Here is a 13378-nt window from a genome sequence, read left to right as displayed (position 1 = left end):
CGGTTGACACAGGAAGCTGAAAGTGAACATATATCCTTGGGGTAGGCACTTATAGAATTTTTAGTTTTAAGTCTTTATGTTAAGAACTGACTTACAGAGGGTTGAATGAGTGTGTGTTATTTCACAGAAATCTCGTAGAGTTCCAAAACACACTTCAAAAATGTTCGTCTGAATACGCTACAACTGGATCTGTAACTTGTACATTGTACGAATTCTCTTAAATTACGATAGATAAATGGCTGGTTCTTTTTTTCCTGACACCGTAGGTTCATTTACTTTGATGTGAAGCGGTCAAATTAGCGCTCTATTTTAATTTTTTACCTTTAATCCCAGAAAAATGGCCATAACTCAAAAACCGTTGAGGCCTCAGCGTCATCTTGTTCGGGGCCAACTGCCCATTATGCCAAACCTATGCTCACCAAGTTTAGTCTTCGAAGTCTTTTCCGTTTAGGAGAAAAGGCCATGTCGTGATTGGTGATGTTTTGTACATTTGCAATATGATTCCATTTGCCCTTTGGTGGGATTTACCGGGACAGCTGAAAAATGACCAAAATTGGAAAATGTTATTAAATGGAAACCGAATGTCCGAGAGACTTCGTTCGATGACTTCCCGGAAGATCTGGCCCCCGTGCACGGCCCGCCGCTGTCCGCGATTTTTTGAAATGTTCGCGGACGTCTAGTAAGGGACCTTACATTTGCAATATGGACTTTCTCACTAACCATATGGCAAATGTCAAAATGTTCCCTTCAGGTATGTAAGGGATCTGGGTATACCTTCAGTAGCTACAACACACATTGGGTAAGACAACCTGCAGGGAAAGCATTGGAGTGGATAGTTTACTCTGGATTAGGCCTAGGCTACCATGCTAGAAGCTTTGATGGACGTATGGAAACGACTAAAGACTCTGAAGCTGTCTGATCTGAGAGCAGAGGACTCTGCTGTGTATTACTGTACACGACAGACACAGTGGTGTGAGTGAGTGGAGGATCTGTACAAAAACCCCTCAGAGAATCTAACTGGCAGCAGAGTCAACAGAGGGGAGTAGAGCATCATTACAACAGAGTAACATCTACTGAAGTATTATATTCCCCTGAGAGCCAAAAGAGAGAGTGTATTGTCAACATAACTACTTGTACATCAATACAAAGTACACATTTCCCTGCAGAGAGGTGTAGTAAGGAGAGGGGGAATCGCATTAAGCTGTGTTTAAGATGTCTAAAATCTGCCATTTAAATCATGATTAAGCTTTTTATCATCCAAGGTTTCCCACAGTTCCTCCAAATGTTGAGTGAGTCCATATGTTTGATGAATAGAGCCTGTCCACCCCATGACAGACTCAGGACCCAGGTTTTAGAACAGTTTTTTGTATCGTGCTTTATATTTCTATTTTGCATTTCATATTCTATTTTTTTATATATTGGGCTCATTTGAAAATAAACCTTTATATCAACATGATTCCCTGTCAAAACGAAATGTTAAATAAAATCTTGGCCCTACTGATGACTCATATATTTACCTCTGATCTCATTCAACAGCCCCTCCCCATGACATCATGATGTAAATATAGGTCCCTCAGAGTTCATATAAACTTATGTTCTGCTGATGTCTTGTTGTCTTGTGTGGAGCAGCTGAGTTCCTATCTCCAGCCTCAGTATGACAGGAAAACTCTACCTTCTGCTGCTCTCTCTCTGTCTGCCATGTGAGTTCTCCAGTACTTCATCAACTGTTCTTTGTTGAATGGCTGAACATGGACAATGTTTTTTGTAAACTCTCTTCTCTTGCTTTCTTACATTTTTCTGCTGCTTTCCTCTAACACATTCTCCATATTTCTTTCTCTCTCTCCATCAGGTTTAAAGGGACAGAGTCTGGAATCCAGTCCCTCCAGTCCAGTCCTGAAAAATCTTGGAGAGACTATAAGTCTCTCCTGTAAGATATCTGGATTCATCTTTAACAGCCACAAAACACACTGGATACGACAGCCAGCTGGAAAATCTCTGGAATGGATGGGTTATTCTGGATTAGGCCTACGTAACCATGCTAAAACTTTTGAAGGACGCATGAAAACGACTAAAGATAATTCCAACAGCATGATGACTCTGAAGCTGTCGGGTCTGAAAGCAGAGGACTCGGCTGTGTATTACTGTGCAAGAGAGACACAGTGGTGTGAGTGAGTGGAGGATCTGTACAAAAACCCCTCAGAGAATCTAACTGGCAGCAGAGTCAACAGAGGGCAGTAGAGCACCCGTGACCTGAGCAGGAAAAGCTCTTTGCCCTGGTTATGGCATGGGGACAAAAACTCCTGGCCCTACCAATGAGTCGTAGCTTGACCGCTGACCTCAGTGTCATCATCCCCTCTCCCATGACATCATGATATAAATACAGATCCCTCAGAGTTCATATGTACTTATGTTCTACTGATGACTTGTCTTGTTTTCTTCTGTGAAGTAGCTGAGTTCATATCTCCACCCTCAGTATGACAGGAAAACCCTCCCTTCTTCTGCTCTCTCTCTCTGTCTGCGCTGTGAATTCTGCTTGGTTTTACTCCTCATCAACTGTTCATATGCTGAGCAAAGACTGAAGACAATTTTCTCCTTTGCTCCTTCATGCTTTCCCTCAATATTCCACCCTCTCTCCTTTCCCTCTGTGTATTCGCTTTCTCTTTCTCTCCATCAGGTTTAAATAGTCAGAGTATGGAGTCCATTCCCCCCAGATAATTAAACATTTTAAACTTTTATTTAACTATGCAAGTCAGTTAAGAAAAATATATTAATTACAAAGACAGCCTACCCCAGCCAAACCTGGGCCAATTGTGCACCACCTGATGGGATTCCCAATCACAGCCAGATGTGAAACATTCTGGATTCAAACGAGGGACTGCAGTGACGCTTGTTTCACTGAGACACGGTGCCTTAGACCGCTGCGCCACATGGGAGACTTAGAGAAGCCAGGAGAAACTCTCAACCTCTCTTGCAGGGGAACTGGGTATACAGGTACAGTGAAGTGACACTGCTTAAGGGCCTTCACTGTGTTGTCAGATGTGTTTGTGTAAGGCTAGAGCAAAAGCCTGCACGCCCAGCAATATTACATGTTGAACTTGTTCACAATGCTTAAACAACAACCTATGAATTGTAAAAATGCATTTATTTAATAACAAAGCAACATTTGGCCAACATACACAAAGTAGGTCATTCTTGTTTTGGGTAATCGAGGAGAGGTGGCAAGGAGAAGGAACGTGGGCGAAAATGTGCTTGTATGAAATGAGACTCTCTCCACTTGTGCATCATCAGGCAAATTACTTTTACAGGGGTAGAATCCCAAAATAAATGTGTAAAGTGGTTTAGCTAGTTGTGCAAGATATTTTATAGATAAAGGAAAAAGTAGTATATAATTAAAAAAATGTTTGCATGCTTTTCTCCCTCTAGAAAACAGTAACTACTGTACTTCAAAGGGGTTGTGGCAGATAACAAAACTCTTCCGCAAAGGCCTCAGGTAGGATACACATTTTTTAAACCTTTATTTAACTAGGCAAGTCAGTTAAAAACAACTTCTTATTTTCAATGAATGCCTAGGAACATTGGGTTAACTGCCTTGTTCAGGGGCATAACGAGAGATTTGTACCTTGTCGGCTCAGGGATTTGATCTTGCAACCTTTCGGTTACTAGTCCAACACCCTAACCACCAGGCTATGCTGCCGCCCCAATGACTATCCTCGATTGAAGGTGGCTATCAAGGGGGGGAGAACACACTTCTGTTCGCCTTCTAACAAAATGACACTCTCCTCAACCACACATTTTGTATCTATCTGATTTCAATGTCACTAAAATTACAGCTATAATGGTCATGTTTTACTCATGGAAAACCAATGATATTTGCACAAAGCATATGGTACGAACTATACATTCTTTGCAGTTTTGTATTACACAATGGCTATTGAATGCCCTAGAGTCTCATCCCTGATAGGACTAAAACTCTTCAACCTATAACAACGTGCCTAGGTGGATTGGGGCGTCATTGTACATACACAGTTCACCATGAAACCATCCTTCTGAGTGTCTTGTTATGTCATGATCAAATGTTGGTCATCTTACCTGACAAGAGCAGAGCATGACCATGCTATCTAGCCCAAGGAAGTTTCAGAACATGGTGTTGAACGGAGAGCAACAGAAGTAGTCTTTAATCTGGACTTTAATCTGGACTCCCATGTGTCGTAGTTTCTGCTGCTGTTGTGGATATCGAGGTCGTCTGGGCCGGCCTGAGCGTCCACGATCTCCCTCCTCTTCCCCTTCTTCTCCCTCCTCTTCAACATCACCATACTGATCCATCTCTATGTCAGCTTCACCTAAATCTTTCGGCACTTCAGTCATGTAAAATCTTCCCTCCATGATTGTCAAAATGGCATTAATGTTGAGCTGAACTAAAGGTCTCACCAGGTATCTCTCCTATTACCTCTTCCTCTCATACACTGTATATTTTCCACAGCAGCAATTTGATGCAGTATGAAGTAGAGACTGTATACCCCTCCTTCAACCACAGCACCCTCCTCTCTCCTTTAACACTACCTCTTGCTAACCTAGATTTGCAGAATGGTTAATGTTCCAGATATCTGTGGTGAATGACACACCGAGCTAACTAACTATCTGACCCATAAAATATGACAATGAACTCTATGGTAGTGCTGCTGTGTGGTAGGTGGTATTTTGATCTGCTATCTCCTGACGTACTAGATAGCTACTTTATTAATACTCTCTGTCTGTGGACCCCCTGGAGAAAATACTTCGAAATCCTCCATAATCACTGTAGAACAGGTTGTATCCGATGTTGATCACTTAGTTTCCGACTGTAAGCATTGTAAAGTTAGTGATGCTTGTATGGAAAACTGTACAGCATATGTATATTTTCTGGATCCTTGACCCTCAATATTGACTCTTCTCTAATATGGAAATAAGCTCCTCTGCTATGAACTGTGTCATGATGTTGGCCTGGGGATAAGTTTATGACAGTCATAAATACCTCTTCCCCCTTTTCTCCTCTCTCTACCCTACTGATGTTACATTTGCAAACTCCTTGATTAACATAGAGATTCTGGGAGCATCAGAAGGTGGGGGGAAATTAATTATATTCTGGTAACCCGACCAATTGAACATATGCGGTGTTACTTAATGAATATGATGTCAGTTCGGTTGTCATCTGAGACATTCTCATCAATGATAAGATGACATAAACTCTACAGTGGGAAGTCTACACATCAGAGTTATCGGATTCACATGGAATGGTTGTTCAATTTAAATGTTTGAATATGAAATTATTTGTGATGGGATGAAATGTGCGAATTGGGTTTTCATAAGGTTAGGGCTCTGCTCAATCCGTGGCCGCCCCTGTGAAGAGTCATGGGTTATAAAACTCACCCTTCTCGCTCCTGTCACACCCTGGTCTTAGTATTTTGTGTTTTCTTTATTTATTTGGCCAGGCCAGGGTGTGACATGGGTTTATTTTGTGTTGTGTTTATGTATGGGGGTTTTTCGTAGGTTTTGGGATTGTGGCTTAGTGGGGTGTTCTAGCAAAGTCTATGGTTGCCTGAGGCGGTTCTCAATCAGAGGCAGGTGATTCTCGTTGTCTCTGATTGGGAACCATATTTAGGCAGCTATATTCTTTGAGTGTTTCGTGGGTGATTGTTCCTGTCTTTGTGTTAGTTGTCACCAGATAGGCTGTATAGGTTTTCACGTTCCGTTTGTTGTTTTTGTATTGTCGTGTTTATCTCGTCATTAAACATGTATCTAACTTACCACGCTGCATTTTGGTCCGACTCTCTTTCGACGGAAGAAAACCGTAACAGCTCCACTATATAAAGCCTGGACAAAAATGTAACCTACTGTTCCGAGGATGTGAGGACGACGGTCTGATGTCAGAATGGTTCAGATAATAACTACAGAACGAAGCCAACATCAGCGTGAGCCTTGGTTGCGAATGGTATGAACTTTGAACTCTTATTCACTACAGAAGTGATACCTCCTAGCCGTTGAGTTAGCAACAGCAGCTGCAAACGAGGATTAGGAATGAACAGACAGAGCATCCCATCTATCACACAACGACGTTACTACAACGTATCCAATTGACCACCAGAGACATTCTTCAAAGGACAAAGGACTCGGTTTGGCAACACGGCCTTCCATCTACCACCAACCGACTTAAGCGCAGCTCAGAGTAAATATTTATTGCATTTTCCTTTTCCAAATGGGCGGTTATTTAGAATGCTTAAGATACTGTATTTACGATAGCACCACTTCTTCCTTTGTTACTCAGTCTTCCCGCTCTTTCACTCAAACCCAGCCCCTTTTCTTTTCTGTAACAAGCTGTCATATCTGTTCTGCCCGCTAGGGACGTTTTCCTTTATGACGTAATTTGTAATCAAGTTATGATGAATTATGTGTATGTGTAATTCTGTGTGATTAGTTAGGTATTTAGTAAATAAATAATTAAACCCAATTTTGTATTGCTGATTCAACTTGTTAGCCAGGGTTCGTGAAGATAACCAAGAATGTACAACTTTCAGATGAGACTGAATTAAGGTGACGATTAATATTGACTGCTATTGATGTAAAATATTACTAGGTCTTTAAGAGTTTATTCGGAAGATACCAGCTCTATAAATATTATTTTGTGGTGCCCCGACTCTTTAGTTAATTGCATTTACATGATTAGCTCAATCAGGTAATATTAATTACGGAGAAATGATTTTATAGAATAGCATGTCATATCACTTATTCCGGCATAGCCAAAGACCCGACATAATTGGTGCCCCCTGATAGGAATGTAATATAGAATGACGCTTTCATTTTGATTCAGCCTGTATAAAATTGAATAGTAGATTACATAATATACCAAGTTTATTGTACACATTTTTGGAGTGATAGAGACAAGTATCATTGGGTGTGTGTGTGCTGAGGCTTCCCCGCCTCCGTGTTGTTCTCTGACTTAGTCAGTGGGTAACGTAAGTGAATACATTTCTGTTTGAGGGCTGATAAAGCTACTTATAGAAATCTGAGAAATAGAGCGTTTGGCCAAACGCAGGGCTATTTCTTCCTGGCACGTTTCAGACGCGGGTAGGCTCGGTCATTATGAATTTCTCGAGCGAGGACAAAGAGCCAGCCGATTAAAATTCAGGAGATATAAGCTTGACCAGCGATATATATATATATATATATATGTCTTCCTCGCGAGTAGACCACGGTGAAGTTCGTTGTTTGCCGCGTGTTCCGGTTAAAACATCGTCAAAAAACGCCGAAAAGGGTTTGAACATAATACGTTATAAGTAAAACCTTTCCCTTGCCAAGGGAATCCTATGTGCTGCATTTACAGGCACAAAGGAGGGTTTAGCTTGGATGAGAGGCCTAAGCTAACAAGGGAAAATAGCCATTTTCTTTTCCTTGTGCCACATTGAAATTCCTCCGCCTTGCGGAATGGAAGTGTCCCCCCCCCCCCCCCCCCCCCGGGTAGTTTGGTTTGATTTCAGCGTGTGAAATCATTGACCACTGACGTATGCCCTACTATATTCATTCATGAAGAATTATTCAGATCACACTCAAGTCATCAAGTCTTATCCAATTGAACTAACAAGTGTAAATCTGGCAATTTACATTCTGAAATAGATATTTTCAATAATATCCAAATTGATGAGTTTTCTAAATAAGACATTGTAAACTTTTTCCAAACTAACCTAGATGAAGCAACTTCTCAGGTTAATTCAAGTTTAATTCCCAAATAGCCTATACGGGTTTGATTTATCATTAAATGGATCAATCAGTAAAATGTGTTTTTTGCTAAACCCATTCAGTAATCCAGTACTGACAGAAGCCCCGCCCCAGCAGGAATCCCATGTGGCTTCGGCCTTAGGGAGAAGTGTACCACAGTGTTGAATGTTCCCAACATTTGATCTATTGTTTACACTTTTGATATCCAATCAATGGAGATTGTATGGATTATCGTCTCATTCAATTTAATAAGTTTAATTGTTGAACATAACTTAATGTTCTTCCAATCAAATGTGACACTTTTAAACTTCTCATATTAACCTGGATGAAGCAACTTCTCAGGTTAATTAAAGTTTAATACCCAGATAGCCTACCCAGGTAGGATTAATCATTGGCATTGATTAATTAATTCAATTTGCTTTTGCAAATTCATTCACGTCCAACTTCCACATTACTGGTACAGTACTGATAGTTCGTCAACATCTATAAATATATTAAACTTGTCTTTGCAGCTTACAATGAATTCCAAACACAAACTTTGAAAAAAATAGGATAATTTTTCCTCTAAATTTGTCTAATAATTAGCAAGCTATCAAAGGAGGTGGTCACCACTTCTCCACTAATGAGTGAACCTCCACCCATAAAAGGATTGATCTCTGACCTCAGCAGCGATACCAACCCTAATTATGCCATTAGCGAAAAAACTGCCAAAATTGCGAATGCTCTCCAAAATCAACCATCAAACACAGGCTTTGTGAAGGTTCTCCCCACTTTTGCACTGATGTATCGCCATAAAAACTTGGGCATCGTCCAATACCACAGTGCACAGCTGAAGCACGTGCAAGACGTGGCTAACATGAGGGGACAGGTGGAGAGAACTGAGCAACTATTGACAAAAGCAGGAAATGCTAGTCGAGGAACTGCATTTTAAATCTGAACAATTAAAAGTAATTGCAAATACTTATGACGATGAACGAGCACAAACTCTTCAACAAAATCGTTGTCTCTGGGAACAACTCGATTTAGCCAAAACTGAATACGATGTAGTCCACTCTAAACTAGATAAATCTGTTGAGTTATCTACAAACAGGAGCGCGCAATTTGATAACATGCAGGCAGTTTTGTTGAACGTTACTCAGAGTAACCCGGTTCTATTCAAAATTCTGCAGACCACAGAAAATCAATTAGTGAACACAATGACTAAGTTGGATGACAAATCAGCAGAACTCATTGAAGTCGCTGACCAGATGAATGATGAGAGAACTCTGGTGATGAAGATGGAAATCTTGATTTCTAAGCAAGCGGAAGAAATCTCATCACTGAATCTCTCGCTCCGTACTTAAGACCCCTATCTGCAAACCATGACAGATAAGTTTGAGACCGAAAGGAGCAAGTGAGACACTGACGTGTCCAAAATCAGTACTCTAAGCGCTCAAGTGGACTCTGCAATACATCAGAATACCACAGAGAAAGAGAGAATTAGAGAGAGCATACTTAAATTCACACAGGACACCGGATAAGACAGGAGAAGTACTCCAGATATAGCAAACTGACCCTAGCCCCCCGACACATAAACTACTGCAGCATAAATACTGGAGGCTGAGACAGGAGGGGTCAGGAGACCATCCGATGATACTCCCGGACAGGGCCAAACTGGAAGGATATAACCCCACCCACTTTGCCAAAGCACAGCCCCCACAGCACTAGAGGGATATCTTCAACCACCAATTTACCATCCTGAGACAAGGCCAAGTATAGCCCACAAAGATCTCCGCCACGGCACAACCCAAGGGGGGGGGTTCTGCCTTCTTATTATTCGAACATGCTGATCATTTATGAACATTTGAACATCTTGGCCATGTTCTGTTATAATCTCCACCCGGCACAGCCAGAAGAGGACTGGCCACCCCACATATGCTCTCTCTAATTCTCTCTCTTTTTCTCTCTCTCGGAGGACCTGAGCCCTAGGACCATGCCCCAGGACTACCTGACATGATGACTCCTTGCTGTCCCCAGTCCATCTGACCGTGCTGCTGCTCCAGTTTCAACTGTTCTGCCTTATTATTATACGACCATGCTGGTCATTTATGAACATTTGAACATCTTGGCCATGTTCTGTTATAATCTCCACCCGCCACAGCCAGAAGAGGACTGGCCACCCCACATAGCCTGGTTCCTCTCTAGGTTTCTTCCTAGGTTTTGTCCTTTCTATTCTAGGGAGTTTTTCCTAGCCACTGTGCTTCTACACCTGCATTGCTTGCTGTTTGGGGTTTTAGGCTGGGTTTCTGTACAGCACTTTGAGATATCAGCTGATGTACGAAGGGCTATATAAATAAATTTGATTTGATTTGATCTCTGCTGCTGCTGGCAGCTGCCTCCTCTATATTTTTTTCATAAATACATTATTACTTTACATAATCAAACTGTATCAATTTATCATGTGCCTAATGTTAAACATTTTCAAATATCTAGATTCCCCCCCCCCCCCCCCCCCATAGGTGTGCACGGTATTGTGGACCCAGAACTCAGCAGCCAAGCTCAATGGTTGTAAAGCCCAGAGAGTCTTGGAGCATCACCTGTATATTCACTGGGTATTCTATCTGTGATGAGAGCAATACCACAGACTGGATTAGACATCATGTAGATAAAGCTATATAATGGTTCAGATGGAGACTCCAAGGATTCTTTGAAAAGCAGGTTCAGCATCTCCAAAAATGGTTCCAACAACATAGTGACTTCAGAAGGGCAAAGAATTCAAACTGAAGAGACAGCTGTGTATTACTGTGTCAGATATAATGACACACAGTGGTGTGAAGCAAAGCATGACCTCTACAAAAACAACAAAGATGTCTGTCACATGAAACCATCTTTCCCTAAGGATTACCCAGTTCATATTGTCACAGTCAAAATGGACACTTCCTGGGAATGAGAGCGCTCTACGTAATTATAATCATGTATCTCTAATCATATTTTAACCATGAATAACAGACATGTGCATAGAAGTTCAACATTGTTTAATGTTTATAAACAGGTTATAAGCAGATACTAAGTTTTTTCTTTGTTATTTTAGTGAATAAGATTATGAACGTCCAAAGGCAAAAAACGGTTCTGGAGCACCTAACATTAAACAGAAAGGTTAAACCATTAATAATGATGCTGACTAAATAACAACTATTAAAGGTTAAACCATTAATAATGATGCTGACTAAATAACAACTATTAAAGGTTAAACCATTAATAATGATGCTGACTAAATAACAACTATTAAATGTTAAACCATTAATAATGATGCTGACTAAATAACAACTATTAAAGGTTAAACCATTAATAATGATGCTGACTAAATAACAACTATTAAAGGTTAAACCAATTAATAATGATGCTGACTAAATAACAACTATTAAAGGTTAAACCATTAATAATGATGCTGACTAAATAACATCTATTAAAGGTTAAACCATTAATAATGATCCTGACTAAATAACAACTATTAAAGGTTAAACCATTAATAATGATGCTGACTAAATAACATCTATTAAAGGTTAAACCATTCATAATGATGCTGACTAAATAACAACTATTAATACAGGTTAAACCATTCATAATGATGCTGACTAAATAACATCTATTAAAGGTTAAACCATTCATAATGATGCTGACTAAATAACAACTATTAATACAGGTTAAACCATTCAAAATGATGCTGACTAAATAACAACTATTAATGTAGGTTAACCATTCATACTAATGCTGACTAAATAACAACTATTAATATAGGTTAACCATTCATACTAATGCTGACTAAATAACTATTGGCGTGATTTGAAAATGAAAACATTATAAACCTTATTATAAAAAAGGACCATACATGTTTACAGCAGTTATAAAGAATTGTACCTGCAGGATATGCAGAACATATATATATATATATATATATATATGTTATAGAACATGTTCTAATTCTAAATAATAAATACATTTTGTTATAACATATAATACTTTATAAAACAGCTAACTGAAGGTAATAAATAGTCTAAGAAATAATAGATGTGTGTATGATCACCTATCCACAACCATCTGAATGTGTTGCTGTCCTCATACAACAGGTGTGTGGTGCTGGTGGGAGTTTTTTGTTATGGTGTGTATCACTGTGACTTTACAGGGGCCACAGTGATATTACACCGTACAAAACCCTTTGCTTCTGTATGGACACATCAACACTGAACAGGTCAAATCATCACACCCCAGGACAAATGTATAAATGTAACCCAAAAGAAACCTCTCCATCAACCTGATTTTGCCCATAGACATGATACTGGGTTTTGCACTGCAACTTAAATCCATAAATTTGCAAACAACTGTTACGAACTGACAATGGATACACCTTTAGTCAGAAACAGTAATACCAAACAATGAAGATTAATCCACCAACTCATAGATGAATATGATACTATAAGAGTCTTCAGTATTGTTGTATTATATTGTTTTATGCATGGTTTTATGTTTCTTATACCTCACTGAGAGCAGACAGAGTTGTATGGAATCCCTATGGAGATGTGAAGGAGGTGTTTTTGTGCTGGGGTATATCACTGTGATATGGACTGGAGGGTCACAGTGAAATGAGGCTGTACAAAAACCTCAGAGTCAAAACCTGCATTATATTTGCCTGAGGATTGGGACAAGGGGGAGAAAGCCTACAATATTCTTCAAATGATCGTCTGATATTGATGTAACCTCATTGTAAATTGCTTTACATTTTAAAAAGTATGTTTTGATGGAGTGATGTCATGACATGGACCTGAGCATTAGTTTTTAAAAGGTATTCAAAACTGAATTCACAACAGAAATCAAGTGTATGATCATACTATGATATTGCATTATATTTCCATGCCTGTTGGATTCAGTATTATGACTTTTAAGCTGCCTATTTAGGTGCAGGGTTTTTGTACAGGCAGTGAATGGAGACATAGCACTGTGACGCTTTTGACTACTGGGGTAAAGGGACACAAGTCACCGTCTCAACAAGTAAGCAAACGTACCTTTATTTTATCCATTAAATGTTGCATTTTTCTATTTTTTGTGTAGATAGAACATGTTTTGTCTTTTGCATTTTTCAGATGCAAAATGTCATTGAAAAGACCTGTTCGTAGTCCACTAAAGAAATGGTTCACCTCAATTTGCTTATTTCCTTGAAAGTCAAATAGTTCCTCAATTTCTAGGTTCTGCTGTTGTATAACAATGCAGATGTTTGTTTCCTAAAGAAAACCATTTGTTCCTCAAATAAAAATTAAATTCTAAGAGAAAAGGATCCATATTGTGGAAATATATTGTTGACCAAGTGTGACTATGCTAGAATGTAGTATCTATTTAGATGTCTTTTTTTACAAACCAAATGACTTTGGTTTAGTGATGAAGTTATCAAGATTAGTTGAAACTGATTGTTGTAAAGGGGGTGGTTTTTGTATTGCTTGGCATATGCCCTTGTCACACTGTGTATGGTGGATACTTTGACTATTGGGGGAAAGGAACAATGTTGTATATGTATTCTGTATATATATTTTTTCATGCAATCGAATTGTTGTAGTTTGTAGATAAATCATTGTTTTATGGAGAAAAGCAGTCATTACTA

The 13378-nt window shown here is 39.5% G+C and overlaps 1 pseudogene; it reads left to right on the top strand.

Annotated features, from left to right (window-relative positions):
* The window catches only part of LOC109892028 (immunoglobulin gamma-1 heavy chain-like), an 88071-nt pseudogene that overhangs the window by 71879 nt on the left and 2814 nt on the right, over nucleotides 1-13378 (top strand).

The sequence above is a fragment of the Oncorhynchus kisutch genome, linkage group LG6 (genome assembly GCF_002021735.2).
Source record: "Oncorhynchus kisutch isolate 150728-3 linkage group LG6, Okis_V2, whole genome shotgun sequence".
NCBI classification, from domain to species: domain Eukaryota; kingdom Metazoa; phylum Chordata; class Actinopteri; order Salmoniformes; family Salmonidae; genus Oncorhynchus; species Oncorhynchus kisutch.
The sequence above is the reverse complement of the archived record's forward strand: the minus strand, read 5'-3'. Positions and strand labels throughout refer to the sequence as shown.